The following is an 18847-nucleotide window of genomic DNA, read 5'->3' as shown; positions in this document are numbered from 1 at the left end:
GTGGGTTAGGGGCGGAATGACAAGAATGGCATTTTTGGAAGAATTCCGTCAGCTATATATGGTGAGGGGAAAGGATTGGAGAGGAATAGACTTATTAGGAGTCAATGAAAATCCAATAAGAGACAATGGTCTCTTGTACCAAGGTGGTGGTGGTGGGGAGGGGGCGAGTGGACAGAATAGTGAGTTGTGCAGGAGATAAAATCAAGAGGACTTGGTGTTAGATTGAACATGGGTGGGGTTAGGGGAGGGAGAGGGAAATGTCAAGGTGGCTCCTAGGTTCCTGGATAGGTATTTGAGAGGAGGAATGTCAAAGAGGATCGGGTTTTGGCAGTGGAGGGGAATATGATGGGGGCAGAAGGTGAAGTTTTGTGCAGATCAAGACATCCAGAAGATATCAAGTATGCAGTTTTATATCCTTGTTGTTGCTCAGAATAAAGGTATGGCCTAGAGACACAAGTTGGGGAGTTGTTTTCAAGGAGGTGACATTGATGCCTGTGATGTGGCTGAGATTGCCCCTGGGGAGCATGGTTAAGAGGGTCTAGACCAACCTTAATCATCTTTTCTTTCAATATGACCATAAAATATTTCATGACTATGCCGTGGACCACTGAAAGAGACTCAGAGGTGGTGATTTTGTGATTTAAAATAAATCACAAGTGGTTACAAGGAACATTATATTGCACAGTGAATAGAGCATCATTCTTGTGATGGAGGGCCAGCTAGTGGGTCTCTAATTCCAGCTGTTTGACTTTCAGCTAGACTCAACTTTCGTATTTTTTACTTATGTGAAAAATGAGGAGAATAATATGGGTTTTCTACCTTGCATGATTCACGTGAGGGTCAAATGAGATGATGTATGTGAAAGTGCTTTGCAAATTCTCATTTTCATAACAGATTACAAGCTTGCTCAGTACCACTGTGCTCAAATTCACTTCCGAGTTGAAGAAACTGTATATTTTTTCAGCCTATGCTGGGCTGACATGGAACAAAATAATGTTTGATTTTCAAAAGTGTCTCTAATATTTCTACATTTTATTTTAGCTGAAGTCATTGTGCTATTTTATACAGAATAATGGACAAAGTGGTGGGGGTCCAATGAGCTGGCGTACCTCAAAGACATTCAGAGCCAGACAAGGTCTAGAGAAGGACACCTAAATTGACGCGGAGGGTAGAGAAGATCCTTTGTGAGGGATGATAAAAGAATTAGGGCTCTTCCTTCTGGAAAGACACAGGCTAAGGGGAGAATATGATTGAAATTTATAAAATAATGAAAATCATAGGATAAAAATATGAGCTTATTAAATCCCAGAGCACAAGAATGATAAAGCACAACTTTATGATTAAAAAAAATGGTTTTAGGGCAAAGTAAAAATAGCACTCCTTCACCCAGGAATCGTAAGCATATGCAACTCACTACAAGGACTAAACCAAATACTATAAGAGAAAGATTTATATTGTTGGAGGGTAGAATCCTAGGCAATTATAAAATGAAATCAAGACTCTTTGGGTAAACTCCCCTAATCTTAGAAGATGGCACCACAGGGGTGACCAGTAAGCAAGCTTTCCTGTCTCTCTCTGGCGTCCTGTCCACCAGACTCCTGAGTGGGTGTGCTGGACAGGATGAGCACAGAAGGCCAGGCTGCGAGTTTGACCCCTCTGACCATAGGGAGTCACTTCTTTTTTATGTACCTTAGTTTCTTTGTTTAGAAAAAAAGGGGAAAAAGTAACATCAACATTAGTATCTGCTTACTATGCTGAGAGAGTCCAATGAAGTGAAGTTTCTGGAAGTGCTTTGTGGTTGATGAACAGATCATTGTGAGCATAAGGATTTCCATTTTTGTATTAGCATTTTCAGTTCTATGCTCTCCATCTCCAGGTGGGTTGACCTTCACCTTGACCTTCCGGTCCTGGCCTCGTTAGGGAGTGGTATTTGTCACCTCAGAAATGAATAAGGGATGGAGGTCAAGGAATCATCGCTGGTCCTCTCTGGAGGTGGAGAACATGCAGACACCCCTTCTCTCATCCTCTTTTCTTCCCTGTGAAGATCTGGTGGAGAACTGAAGGTAAGGAGGACTCTGCAAGCGTCGCTTCTCCTTTGGATGTTTTGCTGGTGAGATGCCACCTAAAAGATGGGTCTTCTGGTCTCTGGGTGACTTCGAGGGCTCTTTGTGGATCTTGGAAAAACTAAAGGAGGGGCCAGTACAGGAGCTGGATGAAGAAAACCATGGGGACTGGTTTCTCATGGCTTCTCACAGGTTTAGAATTTGAGGGAGAAAGAAAAATGTGACTCTGAAATTTCCTTTCATCATGGCCATTGTAGTTCACTGTGGCAGGAAAGCTGATGGAGATTTGGAGAGAGAGAGAGTTTGTCTTATCTGGAGGATCCTCTGAATTTTATGTTTCCCTTGGGAATCTAACTTTGGCAGAGGGGGGATGACAACATCAGGAAGAGAGAACTGATAACGAAAGATCTTCTTTCCTCCAGAGCAAATAGGAGCTGCTTCATCTGGCTTCCAAGCTCTCCGTGATACACTTCACCCGACCTCATTGCCCAGGGGGTAGAGTGCAGTCTCATTTGTGAAGCAGAGTGTGGTGTTTGGCAAATCATGGGCCCTAAATAAATGTCAGCTTTCATCATGACCACCAGTACCTTCTACTCTAAGGAGACCAATTGCTGGACCACAAGCTCCATGAAAACAGGGCTCAGGATGTGCTTTGCTCACTTTTGTGTCTGTGGCGCACACACAGCGCCTGAAGAAACAAATCTCTCTGCACCAAGAACCTGCCGTTGCCTTTCTGTGCAAGTTGTATGCATTCAGGGCCCAGCTGCAGACTGGTTTCCTCAGTGAAACCAGATTGGATTGATCTTGCTGTTTCAGGAACTCCCAGAGCACACACTCCCCCCCCCCCCCCCCCCCCCCCCCCCGCCAGGTAGCCATGGATTTGCATAGTGGTCTTGGTGCATCAGATGCTAATCTTATCTTTCAGTAATGTTCAACATTTAGGGAACACTGGCTATGACAAGGGCCCTTGGTTAGAGACACAACCAGGGAGTGGATTCCTTAGACTTCAAGCCTGTATCTGGCACATTTTTTCCTGCAGGGGATCCAGTGTTGCCTTGGACCCTAGAGAAGCCTGTTTTTCTCTGCTGTCTTTGAAACATGACACAGTGGGTTGCTTTGCAGAAACCTCTCCCTCAGAGGTCCTGGGAGACATATTTTCTGGCACTTACAGCTTCCTCATTCCTGGTATCTTTGAGTTGATGGGAAAGCTGGGCAGGGGGTTTGCATTACTGCTGATCTGTCTCAAAAAAACATCAAGCAGCACTCAGAATATTTCTCATAAGAACAGCATTCACATGTCAATTGGTGCCACTTTCCTATAACACAGGGCGATTGCTTAAAAGATTCCCCTGTTTTTCCCTTTGTTCTGAAATTGCAAAAGCTGGTGGTAGAAGCTGGAACAGGTTCCCTGAATGTCTTTCCCCCTTTCTTCTCTGAAGAAAGGATCAAGGGCAATGCCATTTTAAAGGCAGGTAGGAGGAAGTGGTACCAGCCCCTGCCTTCAGTTTCTGCTGTGTCCCAGGCCCACTTTCTGATGTAGATTCCAGGCCACCCTTCTCAGTTCTGGTGGGGCCAGGAACCACTGTGACCCACCAGGGACTGCTCCCTGCAGGCTCCAAGTCAGGTCAATAACCCAGCTGTTCCTATCGAATGTTTCCCCTTTGAATTCAGCTGGTAAAATTTCTCATATTATTTTTAATTTTCATCCTTTCCTTTTCTTTAAAGGATTTTTTTCTCTTTTGTAAGTTAAAAATAATCACAAGGAGACCTTGTGATCCTCTTCTCACTGACCCAGATATTTTAAGAGCTGAAGGATTGACAGCAGCTTCTCATCTGGGGATAGAGGCTGGCTCTCAGGAGCCGATTAGATAAATGTAATAATAAAATATTAATCCTACTTCCCACACATAAAATATTCTCCTTGTTTTTCCTTATCGATCCCAACCCGACTCACCCTTCAGTGCATTGCAGAAAAAGCCAGGGACTTGACGATGAAAGACTTGGGTTCAGTTCCTGACTTGGAAACTTACAAGCTGTCTGACCTTGGGCAAGTCACTTTATGTGTGTGAATCTGTTTCTTCACCTGTAAAACAGAGATGCTGATAATCTCAGAGAGTGAGGGTTTAGGGTCTAAGCCAGTGACTGGGATACACAGGATAGGCTACAAAGAAATACTTATCAAACTCTAGAAAGCCTAATTTGAATAATCGTGGAATCATTCATCTCGCCTATGTTTTATATTATTCAGTCTACATCATACAATTTAGCAGTGAGCTATACCGTCTTTTTTTTTTTTTTTTGCCTTATAACAGGTAGTTTTATTGTTAATTATTTACCTTAATAGTTACAGAAAGAGGAACAGATTAGCTTGGTCCAACATGACTGGCAGTTGTCAAAATCTAGTAAAGCAAGTGTTCTCATTGCCTCAATTAACAAAAAAACCCATGTTGTTAATATAATTACGTTAATATCCAAGTACATTCATATACCTCACTTCATTAGAATTCAGAAAATGTGGCCAGTGACTACATAGTGACCTTTCCCATGTTCTAATTATGTTTTTTTTTTCTTCCTGTTGGTTCTTTGGTCATTGGTCATAAGAATTTATTTCTCAATTTCTGGCTCGGCTCCTGAAATAGAAGGATGGGTTGGTCCATTCCAACTCCCTTCTTCTTTTTCTCTATTGCCATTTTCCCAAGTGATTTCTGAGTCACCTCTAGAGGCACTGCCCGAGACAGTCCAGGGCGGACAGCACTGTCAGCAACATCTCTGTGCACACATGTGCGGGGGCCCTCCCTCTGCCCCACACACCGTGGCAGCCGTGAAGGTGTGACCCACCTCTGACATCAGTCTCAAAGGAGGGGGGCTGTGTGAAGTCTGGGCTGGAAGAGTGTTTTACATATCTCTCTGCCACGGCTTGTTCGTTCCAGATACGCACAAGAGCATCTGTAGAGTCCTTGAGCGTAACTGTAACAGAGGAAAACCCCAGACCTACTGAAGCGTCAGCAGAGGGACTCAAGCACGAGCTCAGGCAAGTTCCCCGCTGTCAACCATTTTTCACATAATACAAACGGCTTTATTGTTTCTTCCGATTATATGAATATTTTTTTCCTTGAAAAATTAAAAAATATATAAGATATTAGAGAATAAAATAGAAGCCATCTGTATCCCATCAACTTAAGGTATCTAATCAGCACTCCTGTAAACGTGCACCTACTTCTCCTTGCCCGCTGGCGCGGCTCCCCTGCAGGGGATTTCGCCTGGGCTGAAATGCAGAAGGCGAGGCTCCCGTGCAGGTGATTTCGCCTGGGCTGAAATGCAGAAGGCGAGGCTCCCGTGCAGGGGATTTCGCCTGGGCTGAAATGCAGAAGGCGAGGCTCCTGTGCAGGTGATTTCGCCTGGGCTGAAATGCAGAAGGCGAGGCTCCCCTGCAGGGGATTTCGCCTGGGCTGAAATGCAGAAGGCGAGGCTCCCGTGCAGGGGATTTCGCCTGGGCTGAAATGCAGAAGGCGAGGCTCCCGTGCAGGTGATTTCGCCTGGGCTGAAATGCAGAAGGCGAGGCTCCTGTGCAGGTGATTTCGTCTGGGCTGAAATGCAGAAGGCGCTGCCTTACTGTTAAGCCTCCTAGAAAGTTACTCCCGCCCTCACCCGTTATTCTTGTACCTTCTTTCCCTGAAACAAAGGACGTGGTATTATTAACAGGCATATATAAATTATGTTTTTTAATCTATATAGATACACAAATATTTGGATATAATCACGTATTATTAGATATGCATATATAATAGCAGATGGGGTAATAGGATACCTTTTTAACGCCGTAATTTGTCATAGCAACCCCAGAGGGTAAAATATTATACTTATTTTTTGCTCAATGATACGCTGTAGAAACCCCTCAACTGATGTAGCGGTAATTTATTATTTGTTACTAGATACCCTAACAGCCCCTGACAGAAATGTTTCATTATCTGTTCAACCATCACTTTCTTCAGGAACATTCGCTTTTTCGGTTTGGGGCCACTCCAACCTCCTACTTTTTTAATGAACTAATATCCCGTAATGCTGATTAAAAGTCTCTAAATTTCACTTTTTCGATTTCTGTTTTTTCTTGTGTTTTTTCTTGGTCCGTTATTACCTTGCTGTCGTGGTTGTTTAGAAAGTCCATGCACGGTCTAAGTTCCCCTTGGAATTGTCACTGGGTCCCGCGCAGGGCTCGCATGGACCTCGGGTCGCGGCGCCGCCCGCTCTGACCTTCCCAAGATGGCGGCCGGCCGTGCTCCCAGCCGCAGGAGCCGCGCCCGAAAGCGGTCCGTTGGAAACTGTTGCTGGCGCAGAAAAGTTCCGTGCGGCTGACGTGGCACCGCTGCAGAGTCCGCCTGCCAGCTGTGAGCCGCAGCAGGCTGTCAGTGATGGGATAGAGCAGAAGCAGCAGCCGCAGCTCCCGATGTAGGGGCAAATCATGTAAGTACTTATTTTCACCATTAACCAATTAACCCAAACCCAACCCAAACTGAAGAATGGTAAGAGGAAATAATAATTCTCGTTAGAAACCCTTCTAACAGATGCATTTGAGAAGCATTTGGTCTCAACCAGAGCAGGAAGGCATCAAGCCGGCACATGGTTTTCAGCAAAAACGAAGAACCTCACAGGGTCTTGTTTGAAAAAACAAACTTCAGCGGTGGCCCGTGCTCCTTTCAAACCCTAACTCCTTGAAGTTCCTGCAGCCGGGGCAGGGGCTGTCCCCTGACCCTGGAATGCATTGAGAATATGCAAAAGGACATGTGATTTCAAGTCACAGAAAAATCTAGGCAGGTTTGATTATGGGGAGATGAAAGGAGGCTTCGCAGTTACAGTGTTTGGGGGAGAAGAGAGAGCCTGTTAAATATTTCAAGGAGGATTCACGTTGGCTAAAGCTGCCCGAGAGGCAACGTGGAAACTTCTGTTCTCAGGCCGCGTAGATGGCTGGGGGCGTGGTGCCTGCCAGCCCAAGGAGTAATGAACCCCTGGCACAGATCCCCTTAGCAAGAGGTGGCTCTACAGTTGCTGTTCCCCAGGCTTCCGCCCTGGAAGTCACTCCCAGAGCCCTGGGGTTTTCAGAGTTCATAGGCCGTGTGTTTATGGCATGGTGATTCTCTTTCTCTCTGTTGAGACCTTTTACTGTGATGTTCAGTTCCGCATGAAAGCTCACAAATGACCAACAGCAGTGAACCCTGACTGTGGTTAACCCACTAACAGATAGTTTTGATTGGCACCTCTATGCTGGGGATACCTCAGTGAACAAGATGGAAGAGGTCCCTGGCCCTTCAGATGTTGCCTCCCAGCAGGAAAAACAGATGTTATGAGAGGAGGAATGAATAGTGGGAGGGGAGTCAGGAGACCTGGATTTGGGTCCTGGCCTTGATCCCAATTAACCATATGGCACTCTGGGCTCCAGTTTATGTGCTGTACAATGAATGGGTTGGAGAGGGTAATCCCTTCAGTAATTGATTCCTCACCTAGTGTGAGTTTTTCCCTTGCTGAACAGCTCTTCACACAGCATTGAATTTGCTCCACATGCCATTTGGAAACGGGTGCTTTACCGATGAAATGGACCTCACGGGTACCAACCAGGCTTTATCAAATTGTGATTTTCTGTAATAGAAACTTGAAGCATCCTTCTGGATGGCCCACTTACAGTGTGATATGGTTAGGAGAAAAGGTTGCTTCCCAGAAAGATGTCTAAAAGGTGGCGACTCACCTTACGTATCTGAGTTTCTATTTTCAAATGATTATTGATTGTAACAAATACCTTTTCAGCAGCTCCCAATTCTGGAGGGGCAAAGACACAAAAGCCTGACCCTAAGGAAAATGAAATTGCTTGAAATAGGTATGACCCACAGGCTACAGCTTGAAAGAAATTAAGCTGAGTAAAAAATAAAGCAGGCTGGCCCTAGCCGGTTTGGCTCAGTGGTTAGAGCATTGGCCCTCAGAATGAAGGGCTCTGGGTTCGATTCCGGCCAAGCGCACACACCTCAGTTGTAGGCACGATCCCCGGCCCTGTTGCGGGCGTGTGTGGAAGGCAACCAATGTGTCTCTCTCACATCGATGTTTCTCTGTCTGTCTCTCTGTCTCTGTGTCTCCCTCCCTTCCACTCTCTGAAAAGCAATGGAAAAAATATCCTCACACGAGGATTAAAAAGATAATAATAATAAAAATAAGCCAGGCTGTGTTTTAAAATAGAAAATACCCACCACTGGTGACTGTAAGGTGCATCCTCAGCTTTCCAAAACTCATCACCATCAGCTCAACCATTTTGGGCTTTGGAAATTGTGGGAGTCTCAACACATTTTAATAGAATTATGGATAAAATTAATTCCTTTAATATAATTTGTATGCATACATTTTCCCCATCAGCCTGGCCTAGCCTGGCTCACAAAATATCCGCATGGGCACTCATCCATTCCCTCACTGTCTCCCTCCCTTGTCAGTGGCGGAAGTGTACTTCCCAGCCCCTGAGTAATCCCTTCTCTTGGGTTATGAGCTCCATGCCCTGAGGGACCACGTCCATTACTCATTTCCTTTATTCTCCTGTCTCTTCAGTGTCTCCTCTAACTGGCTTCCCATAGAAGGTAGACGTGTTTGAGTGTCTCCTATTTCATGCCAGCCAACCAACCCACCAATGATTGACCACACAGGATCCCTCCTTACTGTCCTGTCCCCTTTCTGTCCATTCCACCAACCCTAGGGAATCCAGTGGACACTTTCAAGTTCTTATGTAACTTGATCTCTTGCTGTATCTCTTCTCTTTACCTCTTCCTCTTGCTCGGCACTCGCCCCTTCCTTGGCTTCTTTGATGTTGTTCTGACTCTGCCTTCTCAGTCTTCATGAACGTCTCTTGATGAGGGACCTGGCCATCAGGGCAGAGCTGCATAAATCCAGTTAACCTCTAAATCCTATTTATTCTGCCTCTTGTCTTTTCTCTTGAACCCGACACCATCCCGCTCACATTTCCCCTCCACCAGTGTCTTAGTTTGGCTTGCATAGACTTTAAAAGGGCGGATGACGGCAACTGCCTCTTAAGGCTCCCCCTGCCTGCAGCCTGGCACTCCCCAAGCCATTCTCTTCATTGTGACCTGTGTGCTTTTCTAAAATGTCAGCTTGATGATGTCACTCACCTGCTTTGAATCTTGTAGAAACATCTCGTAGTGTTCAGCAAAAATCCCCCCAAAATGGCCACTTGTCTTCCTTTCTCCCACTCTGATGGGTGTTCCCCTCCAATCTGGTTGAATGTGGTGCGTCACCAGAGCCTGCCCAGCCGAACCGTCCCTCCAGGCCTTTGGGCTTACTGATTCCTCTTGTTGAACCATTTCAGTCCCCCCGTTCACTGGTTAAGTCCCAATTCTCCAACAATGTCATGAAGCACAGAAAGTATTGCATCCTTAGGGAGAAAGGAAATGTCCTTAGGAAGCTTGTATGAAAATTACATCATAGAAACATTGCTGGGAAAGGCAGCAAGTATTTACTTGGCATGCAGAGAATCTCTAACATTCATTTATGGAATGCTCCCCCAAAATAATGAACTTTGGCCATCTCCCTTGCGATGGCTGCAGGCATTTGTGCTTAGAAAAGAAACTTCTCCATCATCTTGTCCTGCCCTTCAGTGTCCTCCAGGAACTGAAGTGCGAACTTTGTTTTCTGGCATCATAAGTGGCTCCTATGGAAATTGCCCCGATGTGCTAAATTCAGCATTAAAACAGCACTCCTGGGGATCTTAACTATATCTGCAGTCACTTATTCTAGACCCAGAGAACAGGGAGTGAGTGCTCTAAAATGCGTGCATACACCCACGCTGTGCACATACACGGGCTATTTCTGTCCATGGAACAGCAGGCAGAGGAGTAACCAGCCGAGTGGGATGCGCCTTCATTGACTAACAAGCGGGGCAAGAACATATGGAAATTGATCTTTGAGTCCTTACTTTTATAATTATATCGGGTTGAGTGAACCTGTCTACACTGACTGATAGTTCTGAAGATGGAAAACATTGTATTTGCATAGATTTTAAAACAATTACATTTTTGCATTAAATAGATGACATGGCTATTACTGACCAGTATGCTTTTTTGAACAAAGCTTTTGACTAGAAGTCCTGTGATTGATTTTTCTCCCCTTGATGACTGATTCTGACACTCTGAGTTTGGTGAGATCTCTTACCCGTTCTGGCCTCACTTTTATTGACCCCAAATGGACAAACTCTCTACTGATGCCATGGGGTAATGCCACCAATGAGCCAAGGGCATCTCTGTGGAAGACAACTATGAATGCAGTGGATTATTATGAGAGAGAGAGGGAAGAACGAAAATTAAAAACAACCTCAGATTAGATTCTAAGCCAATAATAAAGAATAGCTAAAATAAAAATTGAATATAAACTGCTATTATAAATGCTAAGTAAGAACATATACCCTGAACACCCTAGAAGGTAACTCTTCTGCTTTGCTCTTTTAAATAACCCTGACAACAACTATTTCTTGAACACTTACTCTGTGCAGGCACAGAGTGCTTTTCCTAGATCATTCATTCATCTCTTCATCAAATATTAATTGAATACCTACTATAAGCCATGAATAGTACATTACCTCGTTTATCCTACCACAGCATTGTGAAGATTTCTGTTATTATACAGTTAATTAACAAATGAAGACACAGCCTGAGAGGTTAAGTAATCTTAACCTTGAGGTCCCACAGCTAGTCAGTGGAGGCATTGGGGCTCAAATCCACCTCCAGCCACAAAACCTGAGCCCTTAAATACTGTTCTGTACCACACCCATGAGCTTTGTGTACAGGTTAGCTTGTCACACCTTTAACAGAATGGAAGGAACCTGGAAGAGTGAAAGACAGACTTATAGAAAACCCTCTCCTCTATTTAACAGGCATTTTGGTGTTTTTCCCCTCAGACATTATTTCATTTCATTCATGTCACAGCCCCGTGAGGTTCTTTTTAGAGTGGATTTTAAAGATAAGGGAACTGGGGCTCATGAGGATTGAGTGACTTTTTAAAACTTTTGATTGATTTTAGAGAAAGAGGAAGGGAGAGAGAGAAACATCAGTTTGCTGTTCCACTTATTTATGCGTGATTGGTTGCTTCTAGTATGTGCTCTGACTGGGGATCAAGCCTGCAGCCCTGGCGTATTGGGACAATGCTCTAACCAACCGAGCTACCTGGCCAGGGCTGAGATTGAGTGATTTTTTTCCCCCCAAAGGCACATGGTTGGGAAATGGCATAGTTAAAACAAAATCCAGGCTTCAATTCCTATTTCCTTTCCCCCAGGCCTTTGCTCCCCCCCAAAATGATTGAGGCGAGGACGTTTTATAAGGAAACAGAAACAGGACTATGGAACCTGGAGAGGAAAAGGCTGCTGAGTGGCATGTTTTTTTTCTATCCAAAGAGTTCCAATGAGAGTTTGAGTCACGCATGTGTGTTGTACATCAGGAAGAGTATCTTGACTCTAAAATTTTGGGGTGTGCTTCTGTAAGGAGCCTGAGGACCTACTTTCACTGGAGAGCAAACACTGTCTGTGCCAGGTAAACTGAGAGCCTTACATAAGAGGATTCTTATCCGGCAGCGGAGAGCTTGGAGTGCTGCGGTCTGTCCATGGAAGAACTGTGTGGGAGTGAGGGCCTGAGTCCCCCGGCCTTAGACACTTAGTCCCCCTGCGTCACCTGCAGGAACGGATTCCTTCCAGCTCATCAGTGATGGTGTCTGAACGTCTGCTCCTGTTCAGGATGAGTCTCTCAGACATTTCCACCAAGTGGCAGGGAGTGACTTCTGGAGGTGCAGGGGGTGTGTATATGAATGTGTGTGTGGTGTCTGTTTGTATGTCCCATTGCAAGGATGAAATTCCTTTGACGTCTCATGTTTCATTGCAAAAATTAACACAAATTTGAATTTTATTCCATAATATCCATTAATACAATATTTACGTTTGTTTAAAATTAAAACATATTCTACAGTTGCTTGTACAATACAGTTGATACATATCCTGTGGCATCCAGCATTGTCCCTGGGGTTACAAGTACTCGAGTGTGAGAAGCTTTGGGCTGCATTTTCTTTTTTTTTTAAAAAAGTATATCTTTATTGACTTCAGAGAGAGGAAAGGAGAGGGGGGAGAGAGAGAAACATCAATGATGAGAGAGTCATTGATCGGCTGCCTCCTGCAGGCCCCCTACTGGGGATCGAGCCCACAATCTGGGCATGTGCCCTGACCAGGAATCGAACCTCGATCTCCTGGATCCTAGGTCGGTGCTCAACCACTGAGCCACGCCAGCTGGGCTGGGCTGCACTTTCTTGAAGTTTCTAATTCTGATGTTCTTATCTCAACCCAGTCTCTTGTTTCTGTGTAGTCATGTGATACAGATTCTCCTGATCTCCGGGCCCAGTGGGGGCGCTGGGTTAAGTGTAAAGGAGAAGTGTGGGTGTCAGAGCCGGTGGGCTCTCACTTTATCCCTTCCGATGACTGGTGCAGTGTTTCCTGTGCACTTGAGAGTGTTTCCAGGGAGAGGATCTCGGTTCACACTTATTAAGCATTTACTATACACCAAGTACGCTGTAGGTTTTTAATCTACTTATACTCTTATTGTAGCTCTGGGAGGGAGGTTCTGTTATCATCTCCATTGTACAGATGAAGCGTAACTTGCCCGAGTTCCCGCAGCCAGCACACAGCAGGGCTGAGAGTCACACAGGCAGCCTTGTTGCGGGGCCGCCAAGTGGTACCTCCCCTCTGGGGACTGTGTCCCACTGGCCTTGGGGGCTCGGAGAGCACTCCAAGCACATTGCAGCCCTTCATTTCACATGGTGTCCGTGTGAGTCACCTGTGCCTGTTGGAGCTTGCCGTGAGGTGAGAAGTCACAGCAGCATCCACCTGCCACCCACTCATCCTGGTTCAGGGGGCATGGATAAAGTGGGAGGGGTGAAGGGGGGCCCCCCTCAGCCAGCCCAGGGCTGGTAAGGAAGAGTATTCGTTCTTCCTGAGCAGTACATTGCTTCTCTAGCTCCTGGCAGCAGAGGTGGGTTCAGGGAGGGCAGGTTTGCAGGCAGCCAGCTAGGTGGCATTTAAAGGAACTCTTTTGTCAGGGCTCCTACATGGGATTCCTTGGTCCTGTTGGAAACTTGAACTGTGCCCAAGCCTCCACTCCTGAGATTGTGCTAAGAGCAGCAGTCCCAGGACTGGCACTGGTAGCTTACTGTGCCCATGCCAGGCTAATTGTCTCTGGCCCTCAGACCATGTTTTCCTGGCACATGGCCTTTTGATAATTGGACTGCTGAGTGGCACACGCCGCTGTGCATTTTGGATGACATCCGGCTCCCTTGAAGGAAGGGGGTCACAGCCTTGGCGGCCAATCACTGGCGGAGGCCCCGAGCTCCGTCTCTCCCAGGCTGGCTCCAGCTGGTGGCTTTGCTGGGGTCAAAAGGCTGCTCTGCCCTAAACCTTTACCCCTTGACTCATTCTTGGAATCAGAGATACGAGCTGCTTGCTCACTAAAAGAGCTTCAGTGTATCAGCTGTTGTTGGAAATGCAGTGTGGACATTTTTCAGTCATTCCCACTTCGGCTAAGTTTTTTTAAAAATTGTGACTTAATGTTTTTCTTTCACTGCTCGATTGGAGTGTGCCTTTTAGGTATATGTAGTTTAACAAGAGCCTGGCTGGGCGTGGCTGAGCGGTTGAGCGTCGACCTAGGATCCAGGCGATCGGGGTTCGATTCCCAGTCGGGGCACATGCCCGGGTTGCGGGCTGCGGCCGATCAATGACTCTCTCATCACTGATGTTTCTGTCTCTCTCTCTCCCTCTCCTTTCCTCTCTCTGAAATCAATAAAGATATAATTTAAAAAAAAGAAAAAAAAAGATATACAGGCCATTTATTTTAGATTTTATCTCATTTATGCCCCACATGGCATCACTTTGGTCAATCTCCAGTCAATCTCCTTAACTGATTGCTTCAGCGTTTTCTTTTACTTTTTCCAGAAACTTCCTATCTAGGTTTCACTCTATACTCAGGATGTGAAAACTACTGGATACAACCATACAGTTAGGTTGTTGCTGCTAAAAATTTAAGGCGTTCATTCATTCACAAATAAAATCTTTATTGAGGTCCTGTCATATGTCAGGCACTGTGCCGTGCACTGTGGGTATAGCATGGAACGAAGCTCAGGTGTCCAGATCCCCATGGAGCTTCAAGTCCATCTAGGTGTCCAATGACGGCTGCATTTCTAGCCCACCTGTGACCCTGAGGACACATCTCTAGTGAAAGCCCACTCTTATTTTCTGCACTGGCCAATCCCAACCTTCATAACCCTTTCCCAGTCTCTTACCAAATGCTCACCCTGACCTGGTGGGTAGAGATGAGCAGCATTATTAGCAGTGATGATACTTTTGTCAGACAGATGTCACACCAGGGTAGTCACTCCTGTTTGAAACAAGATCCTTATCGGTGGTCTGGCATTTGGAAAGGACACAGGGACTGGGAAAGGAAATTCACACGAATTAGCAAGTGACCAGGGCTCCAATTCTGCCCCATAGTTGAAATACAGAGCAGGAATCAGGCACGAGGACAGGGCGCTTGGGGAGAACGTGAAGACTGGCGCTGTTGTGGCATGTGGGAGCCCGTGGGATCGCGCAGGGGCACTGCAACCAGGACGTGGGTGGCAAGACTAATTTTAGCCCACCTCCTGGCGAGGATGAGCTGCTAATGTAAATGTGGTTAGAAGCCAGGAGGAACTGAGCCTCCAGGTCAAGAGACGAAGTGACTGTAGATATGTGGGGCTGGGCAAGGCAGAGGCCGATAAATCCCAAGCCTTTTGGAGTGGTGAGATCCTGCTATGATCTATCTCTTTCTGTGACCCATATAACTGTTGCATGGCTTATGTCTATAAAATAATTAAAGCTAATTGAAATTAATTTTGCTTGTTGAGTGTTTGAGGAGTTTCTAGAGATGCTTTGAGATGTCACAAGAAGAATGTTTGGAATAACTGAGCCAGCTGTTTAAACCAGAGACGTACAATGAAGGCTGGTAACAGAAGGACAATTCTGCAGGTCAGAGAAAGCTGAGTCAGGAGCTAGGAGTTTGGGGTTGTCGCCTGTATGCTGGTCAACTGGCTTTGTGAACACCACCACCACCACCACCTTGCTTTACAGTGTTTGACAGTTTCTATATAAATACTCCCGCCATGGTGACTTCCAGTTACCACTGGTTTCATTACTGGCTAACACACAGTTCCTGCGTATGTAATAATCAGCCCTTAGGGCCAGGGCAAGGTGACTCCCGCACACCAGTATTATCCTGATAGCTTCTGGTGGGCTTGGTGAGCTTGGGTAAGTCACTTCACTTCTCTGGATCTTAGTTTTATCATCAATAAAGTGAAGTTCCAGGGTGAGTATTCCAGTAATGTAGTCGGTGTTATGAGGCAGGACTAACATTGTGTTATAAGCCGAAAGAGTTAGGTTTTCATGAATGTTATTGCGATGCCTCAGAACACGTAATTGGATGTTTGAGTCTGTGGCATAATCAGCCATGCTCTGCCCCCTGCTGCTGATGTGTGTCCTCCAGCACCCTTCCCAGGAACATGAAAAACGTCAGTGCGGCCATTACGGAGCCAGCTTCGGGGCCCCCCAGTGGGGTAAGAAGCCATGTCCAAGGTCAGAGAAGTCTACACGCAGCGGCCAGGTCCTAGGAGCCAGCTGAGGGGCCGAGACAAAACCTTATAGCTTAGGCACATTAGTGTGTCTGATCACAAGACCCATGTGGTGGTCTTCCCTGGACTAGTAGCAACATGGGAGGTTAGTTTGCTCCAAGTTTTCTGAAGGTGAGGGCTCTGTCCTTCATATTTACATGTGTCAAATCCTGGCATCGTATAGAGACTACGTAAGTGTTTGTTGAAAGAAAGAATAAACTTTGGGGTTTTTTTTAGAGCAAATTCTGAATTTTCCCCTCTCCCAATTTATTGAGATATAATTGACATATAACACTGTGCTAGTTTAAGGTGTATAACATGATTTTCTGCATTTTAAAATATTTGATTCAAAAGTGGACATGAGCTTCTCTGTGTTTACCTTAATAATGCTGAAAAAATGTGTTTTGCAAGTGCAAGAAATTATTTTCTTATTGCAATAGAAGGCACTTTTCAGCGCCTTCAGTCCAATATTGGGCATGTAAATTTGCCTTCTGTTCGATAACACATTTGATACACAAACAGAACCCAATGGAGAGAAACATGACTGAGGAAAACCCCAGCCAGACAGACCGGGCGTCTACAACCCACCAGTGAGTACCTCTGCTTCAACCCGTGGAAATACCTTACCTCTTTTAAAAGGAAAAGATAATGCTGATGTACAGAGCATACTTATTTATACATGTGCCACTTTACCAGCGCTTAATCCTCATAGTGACCCCCGTAAGCTAAGTATCGTTATTCCCCTTTTAGAGAAGAAGAAACTGAGACTCCGAGAGGTTAGGTCAGAGAGCCAACCAGCAGCGGAGCCCGAGCCAACACCCCGAGGCGGTGCTCTGCTGGCCGGGCCAGGCAGCCCGTGGGCTTGCTGGGTTTCCTCTCCCCGGTGCCTCTGTTCCTTGTCTGCTGTGGGGTTTGGATACTTTCACATGTGAGTGAGCCTGGCCCGGCCCACGACCAGGCAAACAGGAGCCCCAGTGTCTCTGACAGGGCTCTGAGCAAATACGCCGGGTCAGGTCTGTCCCACACTCGGTGGCTGGGCTGTACTTTGCCCGGGTGAATCAGCTCCATGGAGGCCGGGCAGTGGCAAAGGTAAGCGACTGGCTGTGGATTGGAGGGCCAGGTGAGTCTTGGTAGATGTGGCACCTGGACTTTGGCAGTCTCCGCGAGGAGAGGAGACACTCTTGGGCCAGGTTCCTGGAGCTGCGCTGAAGGAAGGTGGCAAGGCGGCAGAGCAGGTGTGTGGGAACGCTGCTGGCTCCCGTATGTCCCCTCTCTTACCTGTGCTTGCTGGGCTGGCAGATTAGGAAGGCAGCATTGCCCTCCCTGGGGCCAGGGAGGGTCATTTATGTGGCCAGGCAAGTGTGACTTACCCCTGTAGATGGAACGCCTTCGTTTTGAGGATCTTAGGTGCTTTGGAGTTGATGTCCTTAATTATAACCTGAGGCCTAACTTACTGGAGTTAATATCTCTTGGCAACACAATCATGGGAGTTTGGCAAAGAGACTGGGTCCTGGAAAGGCTGCCCAGTGAAAATATCTGGGGGCAAGGTGAAAGAGACTCTCCTACTGGTGTCCAGATGGTATTGAGTTCCCTGGGCCTTCAGGAAAGACCCAAGTACCCTTTCACTGTGTCTGGGGCATTTGGCCTTTGCTGGAATTTTCTGGAAAAAGCCTACTCCCTCAAGAAAGTGGGCTAAGATGGGAAAAGGGTGCTGGTTTTCCTGAGCTGTGATTGATCCCGAGGTAGAAGGCCCTTCTGCGCCTTGCTCTTCTGGTCTGTTCTGTTTACAGCTCTCGGCTCATAGCGGTGAACACCGGCTCCATGGCATTTGAGCAGAGTGACATGTTGATTTCAACACATACCCTTTGACCCTTTGTTCCGATAAGAATTTTTATTTTAGGCTGGGAGTTTCAGGAGTGGGAACAAGTTAAGTGGATTCCGTCAGAATCTTTCAACCGAGAACAGCTCCTAACAGAGAGAAAACACAGGGTCTGACTGAGCTAATGTATTTTCCCAACACAAAGGGATCCCCAAGCAGGAGTGAGGTGTGGTGGGTGCTCTTCCTTCGGGGGCAGCTGGATGCAGGCACTCCTCTGTGATACGGGCTGAGGAGCTCGGAAGGCAGTCTGCCCTTGGAGCTGTTTCCCATTTTGAAGAATAAGTGGGGGGAAATCAGTTTGATTCTGGGGAGACTTCCAGGTTTTAAAATCTCCAGCCAAGAGGATTACCAAGACACCACTCTCTAGTTGGCCATGGAAACGATCCCAAACTTTTGTCTCGTTGGCTCTCCTGGAGGAGAGGCAGGCATGGCCATAGTATATGGCTGAGTTCTAAGAGGTGAATTTAAGGATTCAGAAAAGATGTCCCTTGAGGTCAATTTAAGTTTCTTTTTGTTTAGGAAATGGCTTCAGCTACTTTCACTATCCCAACCTTTATCTCTAACACTAACTACTATTTATTGAACAATTACTGGCAGTGAATTGGGCACTTCATAAGTTATCTCTAATTCTCACAGTAACCCTGCAAGCTAGTCATTGTGGTCCCCACTTTATGGATAAGAAAACTGAGGCTTATAAAAATTAATTAGCTAATTTGGTCCAGCTCTGTCTAAGGCCAACTCTATTTCTGTGATGGCATAGGGTCTCCATAGTAAATGTTGAATAAATATTTGCTGATGAAATAAATACACATTTATGTAATTGGAATACTTTGATAGTGTTTGGGAGCTTCTCTATTACTCTTCTATCTCCCATGCCTCCCACATCTATTATTGCTTCAAGTAATCATATTTTTTAATTTTTAAAGCAACATCAATATAGATGTCTAGCCTGTTATTTATTTCATGTATCTGCTTGAGAGTTTTTCCCAGATGCTTCTATATCAGTGTCCTTGTGGTTTGTTTGAGATAGAAGATTTTGAAGACCGTAAGTGCTTTTCCCACAAAACCTAATCAACCATCATGTTTGGATATAAACCTAAAATAATGATAATTTTTTTGGTCTTTTTGTTTTGTCTGCAGGAAGAGAAAATAACGACACAACTGACTCAAAACAAGGAAGAAATTCAGAAGGTCAGGA

Source organism: Miniopterus natalensis, chromosome 19 (genome assembly GCF_054644295.1).
Source record: "Miniopterus natalensis isolate mMinNat1 chromosome 19, mMinNat1.hap1, whole genome shotgun sequence".
In the NCBI taxonomy this organism is placed as follows: Eukaryota; Metazoa; Chordata; class Mammalia; order Chiroptera; family Miniopteridae; genus Miniopterus; species Miniopterus natalensis.
Note: the sequence above shows the minus strand (reverse complement) of the source record.